This window comes from Pseudophryne corroboree, chromosome 12, assembly GCF_028390025.1.
Source record: "Pseudophryne corroboree isolate aPseCor3 chromosome 12, aPseCor3.hap2, whole genome shotgun sequence".
NCBI classification, from domain to species: domain Eukaryota; kingdom Metazoa; phylum Chordata; class Amphibia; order Anura; family Myobatrachidae; genus Pseudophryne; species Pseudophryne corroboree.
The window spans coordinates 24,138,028-24,157,106 of NC_086455.1; positions in this window are offsets into that span (position 1 = coordinate 24,138,028).

Consider the following 19,079-nt stretch of genomic DNA (forward strand, 5'->3'; position numbering starts at 1 on the left):
GACATCAACTGAAATGTTTCTAAAACAATAAATCAATCAGCTTAAAAGTCAACCTAGTGTAGATTTCCAATGGGTCTTACTACAGATCCTTCATGACCTAAATGTAGATCCCCAAAATCTTGACCACTGCTAATGGTTGTGATAATTAGCTGATGTTGAACTCAGGTATGAAGGTTCTCTAACGACTCATCAGTTATTTGCATTATCCATAGAGTGGGAGGTTTTGGGGATTTTACAGACAAACTACAAGTTTCAGAAAAGATGTACAAAGCTGCTGATGCCAATTTACATGGTGGCATGCGATAAAATCCTCCAGGTCTGTGCCCACAGCTTACACCCTTATTCAGTAAAGATCTATACCATGTGTTCCGCAAGGATTTGGTGGAATCATCTACAGTAAGTATCAAAAGAGTCAGAATCAGTCTCAGCTATGTATGCCACGCTGTGCTACTCATCTAATGTTATCAATAAGGTCAATGTGACCAACAAATATGAATTCTCACAATACCTTCATCTAGTTACTCAGGGGTCTATTTACTAAGCTTTGTATGTTTATAATGTCACTGGAGATAAAGTACCAGCCAATTGGCTCCTAACTAGCATGTCACAGGTTGTGTTTGAAATATGACAGGAGCCGATTGGCTGGTACTTTATCTCCATCCAATGCTTAGTAAATAGACCCCATAGTTACATAGTGAGGTTGAAAAGAGACAAAAAGCCCATCGGGTTCAACCTGTATTGTGTTAAGCTGTTCACATTATAATGCGCCTGCTGAAGTGGGTCTGGGACTCCAAGTCGACAACAAAAAGGTCGACACACCTTAGGTCGATGCCAATTGGTCGACACACCTTAGGTCGACATTGACAAAAGGTCGACATGGACAAAAGGTCGACAGGAACAAGGTCGACATGGAAAAAGGTCGACATGAGTTTTTAAAGTTTTTTTGGTGTCATTTTCTTCGTAGAGTGACCGGGAACCCCAATTAGTGCACCGCGTTCGCTCGCCATGCTTCGGGCATGGTGCCTTCGCTTCGCTCGGCACAGATTACCGTACCAATCATAGTCCACGTGGATCGTTAAGTATGAAAAGGTTCCAAAAAAGAAAAAAAATTGTGAAAAACTCATGTCGACCTTTTTCCATGTCGACCTTGTTCCTGTCGACCTTTTGTCCATGTCGACCTAAGGTGTGTCGACCAATTGGCATCGACCTAAGGTGTGTCGACCTTTTTGATGTCGACCTGGAGTCCGGATACCGCTGAAGTAATGGTATAGTACCAATTGACAACTATGATTATACCACTCCCAGATATTTAGGGGGGAATTCAAATGTTTAAGAAGTCGTTGGGTGCTTGTCTATTATATAGGAAAAAATAGACACCCAACTGACTTTTGCAAACAATTGAATATCTCCCTTAATGTCAATATGTTAAATGCTATAACCCTGGATACATTTTCCAGTTAGAAATTAGTCCAATCCATTTTCAAATGCATTTACAAGGGGGAATTAAAATGTTTGAAAAGTCGGTTGGGTGTCTGTTTTTTCCTGTCTGTTAGGTAGAAAAAACATACACCCAACTGACTTTTCAAACATTTGAATTTCCCCCACAGAGTCTTTCATTATCACCTTCTCCGGCAGGGAGTTCCAAATCTTTACTGCCCTTACCGTGAAGAACCCTTGCCTACGTTGTGTACGGAATTTTCTCTCCTCTAGCCTCAGCGAGTGTCCTATACAGAGTTCTAGTAATAAACAAATCCCCTGCTAACTCCTTGTAATGACCCTCTACATATTTGAAGATATTATTATCTAGGGCAATGCAGTTGTGCGACAAATCACTACTACAAGACGCACTGGGAGGGACGAGTTTGCTTAGATGAAGAGCATCAAAGACACTAATTTAAATAAATAAATAAGCCTTTAGAACGTGGTGAGCCCATAGTGCAACAATACATAGCGGAAAGGGAAAATCACAGTTGGTGATGATGAATTAAACCACACTTACATATATCAGTGAAGCACATCTTCCCATCCTGGAGAATCCCACCAATCAGCCACAGCCAGAATCAGAAAGACACTAATAAAATGAGGTTATGCCTGAAAGCACACTCATCCCCATTCTCCAGCCACTCACCAGAACCCTAAGGATTGCCCAGTATGGCATAGAAACCAGGAGACTGATTAACAATACCAGCTCACTGTTGGATACTTCTGGTGTCTGACAACAAGAAAGACCATTCTACTTCTGCAGAGAACCTGCCCAACTTGGCAATCATCGTCAAGGGGCCCATTTATCAATAATCACATTTGCAATGTGATCTGAGCCCGATATTAGCACCCAAAATCGCATTGTACTATTTGATTATTCCAGTGAAATGTATGAATGAAGGGCCTAATTCTGAGTTGATCGCAGCAGCAAATTTGTTAGCAGTTGGGCAAAACCATGTGCACTGCAGGTGGGGCAGATATAACATGTGCAGAGAGAGTTAGATTTGGGTGGGTTATTTTGTTTCTGTGCAGGGTAAATACTGGCTGATTTATTTTTACACTGCAATTTAGATTGCAGATTGAACTCACCACACCCAAATCTAACTCTCTCTGCACATGTTATATCTGCCTCCCCTGCAGTGCACATGGTTTTGCCCAACTGCTAACAAAGTTCATGCTGCGATCAACTTGGAATTACCCCCCATGTGCACTGTAGGTGGGGCAGATATAACATGTGCAGAGAGAGTTAGATTTGGGTGAGGTGTGTTCAAACTGAAATCTAAATTGCAGTGTAAAAATAAAGCAGCCAGTATTTACCCTACACAGAAACAAAATAACCACCCAAATCTAACTCTCTCTGCACATGTTATATCTGCCCCCCCTGCAGTGCACATGGTTTTGCCCAACTGCTAACAAACTTGCTGCTGCGATCAACTCAGAATTACCCCTGAAAACACATAGGCAAGGGAGTCTGTCCCTGCGACGTATTCATTCTGGTTGGCATTGATATGTCGGCGTTCGAGATGCCGGCGGTAAGAATACAGCCCCGTTCATTCCTGAGCCAGGACTCTAGCACATGCGCAGTCCGCTGACCACTCATGCGCGGCGGACATTGCTGCCAGCTAAGTTTGTGAAGTGTATCCCATAGGCTACAGCGGCATAACGCCATCTTCAGATGGCAGAGCTGCATGGGCCAATCTCTGTAATGCTTTGCATTACGGTGCCTGGTAAATCTGGCTGCATCGCATCCCCCATAGAAACCTATAGGGGCTGCAGCTGCTGTCGGGAATGTAGGGATCATACATTTGTGTGATACTAAATATTTGCAACTATTCCTCGGAATTGTAGTTGAGGACCAGGGACGGATCTAGACTTTTCTTAGGGGGGGCGGGGGGGGGGGGGGTTACGGTTTAATCTTGACTCCTCCCTCTACAGTCCCAACTCCTCCCATCTGCAATCCTAACTCCTCCTCTCTCAATTCTGACTGAACTTTTTGAGTGAGACCGAGATAGATCTTCGTGATTGTTCTATGTACATGTGACTGTGCTATGGGGTAATTGTATTTATTAGCCCTAGTACCCACACACCAGCAAGTGAGGGGCAAATGCTCTGTAACCCTTGCTCTCCTGGCTCCTCTGTGCTGCTGTGGTATAAGCTGCAGCACATCGTTATGCCTCAGGCTCTCCCCGGAGAGCTCTCTTCTGCTCAAAAGTGGGCGTGGCTATGACTGTGTTAGGGGGGGGGGGGGGTCACCCCCCTCGCCCCCCCCTAAATCCGGTCCTGTTGAGGACAAGAAAATGCATGCGGCTGATCTAGTAATCTCAAACAAGGGGAGTCTTGTAATCTTTATCTGTGCTAAATGTGATTGTTCTCCTTTAAACCCTACTGACTCATAGCTACTATATTGTCGGATAAAGCAGCGTTAAACTAATGACATTACATCAACCAATCATTTCACTGAAAGACGGACGGGTTTATTATTAACAATTAATGCGTTCTGTAACTGAGAGGAGAGCACCCCCATTCCTCATCTGCTCTCCCTAAGGTATTTCTTTCCCTCTCCTTAACACCATTCTGTTTCCAGAAGCCCACCTGTCTCTAGCAGGAGGGGGCCCGAGGTTTATGAGGCAGCTGCTGAAAGCAGAAGTAAAGGAATATTTATAAAGCTGAAAACACTGGCCCACGTTCTGTTACACAGTACTACATATTGGGAGAAAATGATAAAAATACAATAATTAATCCTATACACATATGTCGCACCAGACCCAAAAAGGATCAGTCTAAGTTCCTGCCATCTGTTTGCATGCACATTCGCAGGGCATTGTACTTCAAGGTGCGTTACAGTGTGTTCCTGATTCTGCATTTACGTTGTGTGACCCTATTTCACTTTTTCTTTACCACCGACACTCTAAGTCTCTGGGGTATTTACTAAAGTGCGGGTTTACAGAAGAGGAGATGTTGTCCATAGCAACCAATCAGATTTTATTTAGCATATATCTAGCACCTTTTAGAAGAGAATAGCTAGACTCTTATTGGTTGCTATAGGCAACATCACCACTTCTATAAAACTGCACTTTACTAAATATACCCCTCTGATTCCAAACCTCATTTATCCCACCTGTTTCATGCGACGGGGGAGGGGAGGTATGTAAAGAAGAGGGAGGTAAGAGTTAATGTATCCATTTGCATAATGATGTCAGTGTAAGGCATATAATGTTGCTAGCTTTGTCCTTGTGCCTTTAGTCACTCGGGCTTATTCAGTGATGCGTACAAATCCATATCTTGTATGGATCATGGAATGTTTTCACACTGAGCATGTGCCCAAGCCAAGCAGTAGCGGATCTTGCCACGGACAAGCAGGACTTTTGCCCAGGGCGCCGTTGCCCCGAGGGCGCCGCCGCTGTGGCAAGATCTTCTACTGGTGCCGGTGCCGTGCGGTACGCAATGACGTCATCGGGAGCAGCCGTAGACGCTAGAGGTCATAATTGACCACTAGTGTCTATGAGGTGCTATGGCGTCTATTTCATAGATCCGAGGAGCGGCGGCCGGAGACAGAGGGCAGCAGCGGTCGGGAAGCAGGAGCGGGGATAATGAGTATTTATTTATTTATTTATTTATTTATTTTTGTAAGCAGCACAGCTACACAGGGGGCACAGTACTGGGGGCACAACTACTGAGGGTACAGCTACACATGGGGGCACAGTACTGGGGCACAACTACTGAGGGTACAGCTACACATGGGGGCACAGTACTGGGGCACAACTACTGAGGGCACAGCTACACATGGGGGCACAGTACTAGGGGCACAACTACTGAGGGCACAGCTACACAGGGGGCACAGTACTGGGGGCACAACTACTGAGGGCACAGCTACACATGGGGGCACAGTACTGGGGCACAACTACTGAGGGTACAGCTACACATGGGGGCACAGTACTGGGGGCACAACTACTGAGGGCACAGCTACACATGGGGGCACAGTACTGGGGGCACAACTACTGAGGGTACAGCTACACATGGGGGCACAGTACTGGGGGCACAACTACTGAGGACACAGCTAAACAGGGGGCACAGTACTGGGGGCACAACTACTGAGGGCACAGCTACACAGGGGGCACAGTACTGGGGCACAACTACTGAGGGTACAGCTACACATGGGGGCACAGTACTGGGGGCACAACTACTGAGGGCACAGCTACACATGGGGGCACAGTACTGGGGGCACAACTACTGAGGGCACAGCTGCACAGGGGGCACAGTACTGGGGGCACAACTACTGAGGGCACAGCTACACATGGGGGCACAGTACTGGGGGCACAACTGAGGACACAGCTAAACAGGGGGCACAGTACTGGGGCACAACTACTGAGGGCACAGCTACACAGGGGGCACAGTACTGGGGCACAACTACTGAGGGTACAGCTACACAGGGGGCACAGTACTGGGGGCACAACTACTGAGGGTACAGCTACACATGGGGGCACAGTACTGGGGCACAACTACTGAGGGTACAGCTACACATGGGGGCACAGTACTGGGGGCACAACTGAGGACACAGCTAAACAGGGGGCACAGTACTGGGGGCACAACTACTGAGGGTACAGCTACACATGGGGGCACAGTACTGGGGCACAACTACTGAGGGCACAGCTACACATGGGGGCACAGTACTGGGGGCACAACTACTGAGGGTACAGCTACACATGGGGGCACAGTACTGGGGGCACAACTACTGAGGACACAGCTAAACAGGGGGCACAGTACTGGGGGCACAACTACTGAGGGCACAGCTACACAGGGGGCACAGTACTGGGGGCACAACTACTGAGGGTACAGCTACACATGGGGGCACAGTACTGGGGCACAACTACTGAGGGTACAGCTACACATGGGGGCACAGTACTGGGGCACAACTACTGAGGGTACAGCTACACATGGGGGCACAGTACTGGGGCACAACTACTGAGGGTACAGCTACACATGGGGGCACAGTACTGGGGGCACAACTACTGAGGGCACAGCTACACATGGGGGTACAGTACAGGGGGAACAACTACTGAGGGCACAGCTACACATGGGGGCACAGTACTGGGGGCACAACTACTGAGGGCACAGCTACACATGGGGGCACAGTACTGGGGGCACAACTACTGAGGGCACAGCTACACATGGGGGTACAGTACAGGGGGAACAACTACTGAGGGCACAGCTACACATGGGGGCACAGTACTGGGGGCACAACTACTGAGGGCACAGCTAAACAGGGGGCACAGTACTGGGGGCACAACTACTGAGGGCACAGCTACATAGGGGGCACAGTACTGGGGCACAACTACTGAGGACACAGCTACACAGGGGGCACAGTACTGGGGGCACAACTACTGAGGGCACAGCTACACAGGGGGCACAGTACTGGGGGCACAACTACTGAGGGTACAGCTACACAGGGGGCACAGTACTGGGGGCACAACTACTGAGGGCACAGCTACACAGGGGGCACAGTACTGGGGGCACAACTACTGAGGGCACAGCTACACAGGGGGCACAGTACTGGGGGCACAACTACTGAGGACACAGCTAAACAGGGGGCACAGTACTGGGGGCACAACTACTGAGGGCACAGCTGCACAGGGGGCACAACTACTGAGGGCACAGCTACACCTGGGGGCACAACTGAGGACACAGCTAAACAGGGGGCACAGTACTGGGGGCACAACTACTGAGGACACAGCTACACAGGGGGCACAGTACTGGGGGCACAACTACTGAGGGCACAGCTACATGGGACACAGTACTGGGGGCACAACTACTGAGGGCACAGCTACACAGGGGGCACAGTACTGGCGTCACAACTACTGAGGGCACAGCTACACATGGGGGGCACAGTACAGGGGGCACAACTACTGAGGGCACAGCTACACATGGGGGTACAGTACAGGGGGAACAACTACTGAGGGCACAGCTACACATGGGGGCACAGTACTGGGGGCACAACTACTGAGGGCACAGCTAAACAGGGGGCACAGTACTGGGGGCACAACTACTGAGGGCACAGCTACATAGGGGGCACAGTACTGGGGGCACAACTACTGAGGGCACAGCTACATAGGGGGCACAGTACTGGGGGCACAACTACTGAGGGCACAGCTACACATGGGGGCACAGTACTGGGGGCACAACTACTGAGGGCACAGCTACACAGGGGGCACAGTACTGGGGGCACAACTACTGAGGGCACAGCTAAGCAGGGGGCACAGTACTGGGGGCACAACTATTGAGGGCACAGCTACAGGGGGCACAGTACTGGGGGCACAACTACTGAGGGCACAGCTACACAGGGGGCACAGTACTTGGGGCACAACTACTGAGGGCACAGCTACACATGGGGCACAGTGCTGGGGGCACAACTACTGAGGGCACAGCTACACAGGGGGTACAGTGCTGGGGGCACAACTACTGAGGGCACAGCTACACAGGGGGCACAACTACTGAGGGCACAGCTACACAGGGGGCACAGTGCTGGGGGCACAGTGCTGGGGGCACAACTACTGAGGGCACAGATACACATGGGGCACAGTGCTGGGGGCACAACTACTGAGGGCACAGCTACAGGGGGCACAGTACTGGGGGCACAACTACTGAGGGCACAGCTACACAGGGGGCACAGTACTAGGGGCACAACTACTGAGGGCACAGCTACACATGGGGCACAGTGCTGGGGGCACAACTACTGAGGGCACAGCTACACAGGGGGTACAGTGCTGGGGGCACAACTACTGAGGGCACAGCTACACAGGGGGCACAGTACAGGAGTACAGGGGGCACGACTACTGAGGGCACAGCTACACAGGGGGCACAGTGCTGGGGGCACAACTACTGAGGGCACAGATACACATGGGGCACAGTGCTGGGGGCACAACTACTGAGGGCACAGCTACAGGGGGCACAGTACTGGGGGCACAACTACTGAGGGCACAGCTACACAGGGGGCACAGTACTAGGGGCACAACTACTGAGGGCACAGCTACACATGGGGGCACAGTACTGGGGGCACAACTACTGAGGGCACAGCTACACAGGGGGCACAGTACTGGGGGCACAACTACTGAGGGCACAGCTACACAGGGGGCACAGTACTGGGGGCACAACTACTGAGGGCACAGCTACACAGGGGGCACAGTACTGGGGGCACAACTACTGAGGGCACAGCTACACAGGGGGCACAGTACTGGGGGCACAACTACTGAGGACACAGCTACACAGGGGGCACAGTACTGGGGGCACAACTACTGAGGGCACAGCTACACAGGGGGCACAGTACTGGGGGCACAACTACTGAGGACACAGCTAAACAGGGGGCACAGTACTGGGGGCACAACTACTGAGGGCACAGCTACAGGGGGCACAGTACTGGGGGCACAACTACTGAGGGCACAGCTATAGGGGGCACAGTACTGAGAGGCACAACTACTGAGGGCGCAGTTACAGGGGGCATAACTGACCACGCCCCTTCCCCATTAAGCCACACCTTTATTTTTGGGCGCACACCTACGGTGCACACTAACCCTGTTTTGCCTGTTTGGGGGGCGCCGGGCGCCAAAGGAAACTTTCGCCCTGGGCACCCCAAGGTCTAGAACCGGCCCTGAAGCCAAGTATGCGCACCTTTCAGCAAATAAGGGTGATTCATATGCATCTTAGCCACAGCGCCACTTGTGGCTGAATGGATGTAACTGGGCAGCAAAAAGAAATTCACATAGTTATTGTATTAACCCCGTCAGTGGTATGCCTGGAAAATGTCCGGGGCCAGCTGCGCTGTGCAGACTGGCAACCCCAAAAGTTTTCATGTCACTGCTCCCCCTACCTCCTCCTTGCACTTCGCTCGGCCAGTGGACCTTGAAGAATGACGCAATCGCGTCATGACACGATCGCATCATGATGTCATCATGACATCATGATGAAATAGCGTCATTCCACAAAACTCCACCAACCGAGTGGAGTACAAAGGAGGAGGGGGGGAAGAAGATTTCAGTGCTGGCGGGTTAGAGCTCGCCAGCAAATGCTACCCGGGGGATGGCCATCGCTGGGTTATCTATCGATGGTCACCATTGATGGATAACCTCAATGGTGTAAAACCATCTGGAATAGATCCATCGATGATGGTCATCCCTACTTTATAGTTCAAATGCAAACCAGGGGGCATGGCTTAGTGAGTATCAGGGGCGGAGCTAAGCTCAGTGCCCTGACACTTTGAAATAAATAAATAAACAAATTCGGTAGCACTGAACCATCGACGGCGGGAAACTATCTGGTTCTCCCCCATCAATGGTAAAAGTATTAAACATCGGCCATAGACCATCAATGATTTTGAATCATCAATGGTCGATGGCCATCCCTAGCTACCCCTAGGCAACGAGCATTCCCCATGGCAACAAGCATGGATCCGAGCATAAAACCCCTGGCAAAAAGCATGACACAGCGCTTGAAACCCCCGGCAATGTGCATGAAACCCCTGGCAATGTGCATGAAACCCCTGGCAATGTGCATGAAAAAAATTAAAACTCAGTCCTGGGACATGTGACCAAATTCCAAAAAGTCACCACTGAAGGGGTTAAGGAAAAAAAAGGGGAATCCCTGTTTTTTTTTTCTCCAGACAAGTAGTGCTGCCTCAATACAGCCCCATGGCAGCATGTAGGGTACACTTTAATTGACCCTGTTTGGTGCCATGGGCAACTTCTACACTGGCTCACTTCTCCACACTTTTCACTGCTTCATGAATAGACCCCTTTACCCGGGACAATTTCCCCCCCCCCTCCCCCCCCCCTTTTCCCCAGAGGATTGGATGCTTAGGATGCAGGGCAGAGGAGTGCAGGGGCTGGCTGTTACCAGGGGACCTCAGGCCAGTGAGAGAGTGCAGGCCCTGAGGCAGAGGCAGACCAGGCAGCAGCAGGTTGGATAAACAGAAGCCGGTGAGGAGAGACATGGAGCTCACACAGATGGTAAGTGTACCTGTGCAGGAGCAGTCATGTAGATCAGAGAGACACACAAATAGGGGCCTGCATGTGAGGAGTGCAGTGATGTTGCCACCAGTAAGGCAAAGTGGGGTCTGAAAAGGAGAGTGGGTGACCAGCGGCCAGGCGGACAGAGATGGCAGGAGAGTTCTTGGGGTCAGCAGCTGTGGCACTGACACGGAACTGCTGCAGTGTGAGGATCCCAGCTGCTTGGAGCCTGCACAAGGACCCAAGAGGACCTGTGCTGAGAGGGCCCCTGCTGGAAGTCCAGGCATTGCTGGGGACACCCCCCTTGCTGGCTGCAGGACCCCTTCAGCACTGCAACAAACAGGCAGGCAGTTCGGAGGACCACCTGTCCGCTTCTGAGAGGTCCCTGGGCTCTGAAGGACCCATTGCAGTGACCTGGAGTGAAGCCGCAGGGTGGTGAGATACACTGTTTAATGCCCTTCCGCTGCCAACTCTGCCCAATTGTGATAAGACTAAGGGGGTAGACTCCCCATTTGGATAAACAAATGAAAGGGATTAGGCTGCCCTCATTATTAGTGCCCTGGCTACATAATAATAAAAGGGGGTAGGCTCCCCATCTTTCTCTGGATCCCCTTCCGTTGCAAGACTCAGCTTATGGGGGACAAGGACATAAGGGGGTAGGCTCCCCTCTGCATTAATGGCTGGCAGGACATATATGAAAGGGGGTTGGCTCCCCTCATTGTTGGTATGCCCCTGCATGAAATAAAAAGGGTTAGGTAGTGGTACCCCATCTCCATTGCTACCCAGACGTGATCAGCAACAGGGATAGGTTTCCTTGTGTCCCCTCTTTTCCCCGTTAAGTAGCTTGCATTCCCTTATGGTGTTTTGAAATGTTAAAATGTAGTAATACAAATGTATTCTGTGTTATGCTAATGTGTTCAGGCCAAAGTGAATGATTTAAAATTCAGACAGGTCAAAGTAAAGGTGTGCTCACAAATGTAGCGCTCGGCTGTGCGAATGGATTCGTCGCTAGAAGCATTGCACAGCAACTATGCTGTTTGTAGCCATACGACGCGCGTGCGCACTGCGGTGCATATGCATGCGCAGTTGTGCCATTGTTTTACCTGATCGCTGCGCTGTGAAAAATCAGCAGCGAGCGATTAACTCGGAATGACCCCCTATAAAGGCTCGGTTTCCGTTTCCCAAAGCATTGGACTTTGCACGTGAACTGTTTATATTGCAGGGCATGTTATGCTTAATTGTATTTTCCATATTCATGTACATGCTAGTTAATTAAACTCTGAGTTAGGTCATTTAAACTGTTTCAGCGTTGCCATTGCTAAATTTAAGTCTCTTGTGGTAAGAAGTGAAGTTGCTAGTTTGTTTGTTTTATGTATCAATAAAATGGAGTTGGATCCTGTGTTTGTGTGTGATCATTGGTGGTCATTCCGAGTTGTTCGCTCGCAAGCTGCTTTTAGCAGCTTTGCACACGCTAAGCCGCCGCCTACTGGGAGTGAATCTTAGCTTATCAAAATTGCGAACGAAAGATTCGCAATATTGCGAAAAGACTTCTCTGTGCAGTTTCTGAGTAGCTCGAGACTTACTCTTCCATTGCGATCAGTTCAGTGCTTGTCGTTCCTGGTTTGACGTCACAAACACACCCAGCGTTCGCCCAGACACTCCTCCGTTGCTCCAGCCACTCCCGCGTTTTTCCCAGAAACAGTAGCGTTTTTTTCACACACTCCCATAAAACGGCCAGTTTCCGCCCAGAAACACCCACTTCCTGTGAATCACACTACGATCACCAGAACGAAGAAAAAACCTCGTAATGCCGTGAGTAAAATACCTAACTGCATAGCAAATTTACTTGGCGCAGTCGCACTGCGGACATTGCGCATGCGCATTAGCGAGTAATCGCTCCGTTGCGAGAAAAAAATAACGAGCGAACAACTCGGAATGACCCCCATTGTGTCTGAGGGGTAAAGCAGGTCTGCCTCTCTGATCCTACCGAACCTGGTTTATTTTATACCCCACGCTCAGTTTTGAAGTTCCACCACCGGATTTGTGGGTGTTGCATATGTAGACTATGGCTGGTATCCAATTACCTGCGGTAATTTATCACAGCTAATGGATTCGGCCAGGGTTATCAGATTAGCCCCAATACGTGGCATTTATCAGGGATTATACTTCTGGTGCCTCAGGCACCCAAAGCATAATTCGCTATAATCAGCCATCAGAGCAGCAATAACATATGGGATCGGGAACTTATCCCGGATCACATGTGTTATCGCACGATAACGGGTCTTTTTTTCAGCTGATAAAAATGGCCTATAATTGGGTAGCGTAAAAATGACCATCAGTCAAAAATTGTACTATCAGGCTGTTTTTATCGACCGAACAAGAATCGCATCTGATAGGATGTCCCTGTAAGCGTTCTGAGGGTGTGTCATGAGCGATAAATTGGAATTGTGAAGCCATGCAGAGTTCAGCATACATAGGGATCCATATACAACAATAGGTGAGCTGGCGCCTGAGGGTTGAGTCAACACCCTGTGTTACAAAAGGCACTTATGATTCACACCTTTAAGAGTCAAAACATGGTGGCAACATGTTCCATCATAAAATTTATTATATATACATAAAAACAAGTTCAAAGTCCATGGTTCATTTGTAAAAGGAGTAATAAGTCGCTCCACACTTAGTGTATTTCCATTTAAGATGTCGAGGACAATAGTAGGTGAATCTCTACAGTCTCCTCTTTTTCTTCAATATATATTCAGAGGTGACATCATAAAGGAAGAACAAGAATAACCAACGCATTTCATCTTATTATAAGACTTCATCAGGGGTACATCTTAACTGTATGGTAAATATTATCAATAATAAGCGGATATGGATACCCGACACAGCGATATAAAAAACCCTTAGTATCAGAGGGGCTTTCTATTTGTGTCGTCCGCAAATCTTCATGGGTCGACTACTTGAAAGTGAAATCTAGATACTCAGGTGTAGCAGGAATTCACTTAGGTGAGAACCTTTAGTAGATCAGCAGTGATAGCCTGGTCTCATAGGGATCCAACTGATTTCAGGCAAATGTCTTGCACCAGGTATCCGACTGGTGTTAATGCCCAAGGCAGTGATGCCAGCTACTTTTGCAGGTAAATGACTAGGTGCAGTACTGCAGCATCAATGCAGCAAACTCTGAATACTTGTGAAGATCCACATTTATTTCTGAGCTTCCGTGGCTAACATGTGTGTGATTTGGAGTCAGGTCCTCAGTGTTTACTGAGGCAGCTGGCGCTTGATGGCAGGGCTGTAATTAGTGTTGTACAACTTTTGCCACCATCAGCGACGGACTGGGGGTCGAATTCGGAAAGGGGCCATATGCGCACTAGCGACAGGGGCGTGAATCGAGTCAAGGGGGCGTGGACTCGCAGCACGCCTCCATTCCCATGGAGACGGACAGGGGGGCAGGGGAGCTTCCACAGCAGAGAGCCGGAGGCTTTCTTAATGGCAGCCCCGGTTTATGGGAGTTAGCACTGATTTATGGAGCCTTCTTGGTGTCTGGACCTGAGTCTGGAACAGCCACCATACTCTACTTATTGGTGCCTTACAAAGACCCACGCCCAGCTCCCTGTCACATGGGGCAGAGCAGTATAGCTTTGGTCTGGTCCATCTTTCCCTCCACATACCACTATGTCCCCATTGGTTGTCTCCTACTTCCTCCATATCTAGGTCCAGCTGATTGCCTCCCAGCTCTCATATCTGCCTAGTACAGGGTGGTTCACTCGCTATAGGACCCTAAGTTTTTCTTATGACTTTTAAAGTAAGTGACGTACGTCCTCACATACCCTAATGGCGTTGTAGCTATATCATTCAATGCAATCTCAGTACACTTCAGTGTTACTATGTGAAAGAGCAGCGCAGGAGAAAAGCAAAATAGCAACAGAAGTAATTCCGACAGTAAACCGGTAAAAAAAGAAAAAAAGAGGCTTTTATATGAAATAAGCAAAAATTATATATTTTCTATTCAAACCTATGTTTACAAATAAATATAATTCCTACATGATTGAATTGTTCTTTTGGCCAGCCAAGTACTGAACTTGCATTTTAGTTCTTCTTAGTTGCGCAATGAATATCAGAGCATGGAACGCGTACTATGGAAATTCCAGTGACGTCAAAGCCCAATCATTTGCTAATGAAGCGGAAAACTTAGATCGGTTGCAGACATTTATGTGCATTTTTGATGCAAGTCTGTCCTTGCTAGTCCTTAGCGCAGAAACCTCTCTGCCTGGCACGTTACACGTTTTTATGTACGATCTTGGATGGTGAACAACTATCGCAAGATTCATGAAAATTTAAATTACAAACTTAAGTTGAAAGTCAACAAACCTTTCTACATTAATGTTTGCATTGTGGTTAATAGTGGTTACATAAAAATGTTTACCGGGTTACCTTTACTTAACCACTCTCAACAAACACTTCAGGTTTTTTTTGTGGTTTTTTTAATGACTTGTAATGATAGGACGATTTTATTTTATAGCCTGCATTGGTTTTGGGAAAAATATTGTTCAGTGGTGGTCATTCCGAGTTGATCGCTCGCTAGCTGTTTTTAGCAGCCGTGCAAACGCTATGCCGCCTCCCACTGGGAGTATATTTTAGCTTAGCAGAAGTGCGAACGAAAGGATCGCAGAGCATCTACAAAGTTTTTTTGTGCAGTTTTAGAGTAGCTCAAAATCTACTCAGCGCTTGCGATGACTTCAGACTGTTCAGTTCCTGTTTTGACGTCACAAACACGCCCTGCATTCGCCCAGCCACGCCAGCGTTTTTTCGAACACTCCCTGAAAATGATCAGCTGACACTCAGAAATGCCCACTTCATGTCAATCACTCTGCGGCCAGCAGTGCGACTGAAAAGCTTCGCTAGACCTTGTGTGAAACGATATCGTTTGTTGTAATAGTATGTCGCACGTGCGCATTACGCCACATATGCATGCGCAGAAGTGCCTTTTTTTGCCTCATCGCTGCACAGCGAACGAATGCAGCTAGCGATCAACTCGGAATGACCACCAGTGGCTGAAATTAAACATCTCTAAAATCAGTTGGAAAATCATTCTGGCATGAAGAATGGGTGTTATTTAAGTCACTCTTATTTCTACCATGTCATACTCTGAGCAAACTATATCTTTTCCGACTGAGTTGGTTTCGCCATGAATAAAGTGTTTATTTGGGTTTTTTTAATGGCAGAAAAGATAATAATTTTTTTCTATTTGGTAGAATATTGACTGAAATTTATTTTAACTTCATTAGCATTAGGTTAAATTGGCAAAGGCCACTCTGTAGCAATAAAAAAATGTAGTTTAATGGGAGTCCTTTAAAGTAGTGACGTTACAATTCTGCAGTTACTCCAGTCTGTGAACTCCGCTCAAATGCAAATTTAAACAATAGGATAACTAAAAGGTATACATTACTATCAAGTGATTTAAGGCAGAAAAACTCTATTGTCCATATGGAAAGATATAAATTCTGCTGGTATTACTGAAGAGGGACCTCCAATAACTGACATTACAGTTGGATTTTATTTGGTAAAGATAGTATGAAAATCATTTCTAATTCCTAGTGGTTAAAGAGCATTTTGACATCTCCGATGTCCACATTGGTATTAATAGATCAGCCAAGCCGTAGAATTACTTATTACGCGTTTCAGCGGGACAAGTCTTCCCCCTTCCTCAGATACAGAATCATAAAATACACTTTTCCTGTATTCTTCCTATAATTAACTTTACACATTGCTTACAATCCCCTATTTCATGCATAAATGCAGGACATTTGTGTATTAAACAATTTTAACAATGTGAATTACAAATATGTGAATTTACCATAACAAAATAACTTGGTTACGAGAGTAGATCTTAGGACCCTGTACATTACCTGACAACGTAAATTGCTTTAGGTTTGTTTCTTGGAGACTAAGGGGTATATTCAATTGATGTCGAATTCCTTAAATTGTCGAAAAACTGAGCTTTTTCGACCAAAAAACCATGTCAAATCGGATTTGACAATTCAATACGGCACTTATCGACAAAAAACCTATAGTTTCAGTTTCGACTTTTGACTATTCGACAATTTCATGTCTGTAATGTTAAAAATACGGCATTTCGGCAAAAGTATATTCAATTGAAGAATGTGGATTCAACATCACTGATTTTCGACAGTCATTTCATCAATTTCATTGCGCCTACTTTTTCTGGCGTGATCTGATAAGAAATCTTAAATACTTTTATTTTTTGGTGCTTTTTTTTATATTTCTAATAGCATATCTATTTATATTTGAAGGGATTATCTACTTGGTTTTTCTATTTATGACCCACAGTATCTTATAATCGATTTTTTAAAAAGTATATTTTTTTCCTGTACTTGGCTGAGGAAAATGTACCCATGATTCCACAGTTTTACCCAGGATACACTTCTCCAAAGCCACTCCTCTCTCCTCACTCCCGTTTTTGAGACTCCAGGGAGACGAGCAGCCATTACAGTGACAATGCTAAATTCCCTTGTCGTATAAACAACCCTTTATGAAGCTAAGAACACTGTACGCTGTTTACTTAAGAAGTACCGTAATGGTACGCTAGTTGCGTAACGATCGCTCAGCCGTAGGCGAGACGCTCAAGCGTCACGTTCGCTCACGGCCCAGCAATCACAGGACACGTTATTGGCTATGACTAGAGTAATGATTCGCTATGGCGTAGCGGACGCTCGAGACCACGAGGAGATCACCAGCGGCGCAGACGCTCACAACGCTATACCTTTATGTCTAAACCTTATACCAAAGAAATACACAGAATACCTTAATGTGAATACAGGGTGTAAGTGCAACCTTGTGTAACCTGACTAACTACAAAGCTGCTTGAGCGTCACCGACGCTCAAGTGAACACTTAACACTATAGAAAATACACAGATACTGGTTTAGGTTCCAAAGCCTATTAACTGTATTATATCTAGTATACTTGTAAAAAGGGGATAACAGTACAAATGATACACTACAATATAACAGAGACTTCCTAACCACAGAACTAAACAATACTATCTAATACAATACAATACTAGTCTAGGGGAGATACGAGAGAGAGTGCAGAGGGAAAGAGACAAGGGAAAGAGAGAGAGGGAGACGGAGAGAGATGAGAGAAATTGGCTCACAGAAAGACAATGATAACGGAGAGAAACTTACGCACAAGGGTAAACGATCGCATGCGCCTGGACATCCAGCACCCGATTTTCAGCAATGAGAACCGTTGAAGAGTGAGAGCTGGATGTGGTCGGCCTGCCTATTTATGCCCCACACACAATGCAATCCTACAGTCCCTACAATCCCATTGTCCATTGGATGAAGGAATTCGACCCTGTATCATAACAAAAGGTCATAGGTTGATTCATACAGGTGGGCTGTGACGATTTCAAACAGCTCAGGTGGGTGGGGAACTAGGTTTCCCGCCGCATACCTGAGTATGAGTAAATAGTAGAAATGGACATAAACTTCTTATGTCCATAACTATTCGCACGAGCGATTAATACGCTCCAAACCAACACCGGAATATTGCTAATTAAATACTCTTCCGATGGGTACCAAACACTGCTGTATGATTCCTGTTAGACCCTTCGTACGATACAAAGAGGGATTCCTTAGCTCAGGGACCTTCTATATTAACCAAACTATCAGAAACTATCAAAGGGACCATGATCTATAAACTACATTAATTGTGAAAATATGTAACGAATGAGTCGCACGCTACGACTACATAAACTCTACCGTAAATACGCATACCGCGCCTGCGAGTGCACGCTATTGCGGGTATGCGCCTTCACGGGAGAGCGTACGCATGCGCAGCACGGACCAGTGTGCGGTGCAAATATGGCAACGTGCATAGAGACATTTTTCTGACTTTGACAGTCCACCCTTTGGCAGTCAATAATAACTGCCACAAAACATTTAAGGAGAAAAATGCAAGTCAGGGGTTAATTGATTTCCATGGTTGGGTAAGGGAGGAGAGAGGAGAAGGTGTGAAGAGGGTATGACCTAGTGAGATAGCAGAAGCATGTGTGTATGAATCCATGTTTGGAGGGTCATGTATCATCGTGCCGTACGTGTGGTAAATCAAGCTTCGAGGTATTGCGAAGTATACATTTGAATTCCTTCTTATCCTGTGGTACAGGTCTGTGGATGGGCTGTCAAACTTTACCGAGCTCTTTTCGGATTTTGAACAAAATGGGGAGCACATTTTAGTTGATGATACATGAATGGGGGAGGTATGTGGTTGCTGATATCTGTGTCTGTATTCCCTATCGTCTATGTGTGTCATTACCTGAGGGTTGTAGAGATGAAGATAAAGAACACTTATGGAAAATGCAATGATATTCTATGTCAGGGAAATGTACATCTGTCGTCGAAGTTGTGTTCGGTATCTGTTGAGAGTCGTCTTCTTTGCGCTGTATTGCTCCTTGGGCATGAGCAAATAGCTTTGTCTGAGCCATCAGATTTACAAAAAATGTTGGGCTAGCGTGAGTTTAAAAGTACTAGGGAAACTGGGGATCCATGGCAAAGTTCATCAAGTGTCCATATTTAAA